Here is a 244-nt window from a genome sequence, read left to right as displayed (position 1 = left end):
AAAGGTAAATCAGAAAGATTAGCCAAAGCTTTCGCTGGCATCAAGTGGTTGCCATCCTTTTAAAGGATGGTCCTCCACTGTGGGTGGGTGTTGTCGCTGAGTCAGCGAGTTCATCGGGACTCTCAGTGCTGCCGGTCGAGTGTGCTGGTGTTGTGAGAGAGGTGCGTTGGGTTGCAATCCGCCACTTGGGTATGGAGAGATAAACGGCTCCTGCAAGGGCATTAACGAATGGCTGTGAATGTGG

This window comes from Gavialis gangeticus, unplaced genomic scaffold, assembly GCF_001723915.1.
Source record: "Gavialis gangeticus isolate Ggan-Ray unplaced genomic scaffold, GavGan_comp1, whole genome shotgun sequence".
In the NCBI taxonomy this organism is placed as follows: Eukaryota; Metazoa; Chordata; order Crocodylia; family Gavialidae; genus Gavialis; species Gavialis gangeticus.
Note: the sequence above shows the minus strand (reverse complement) of the source record.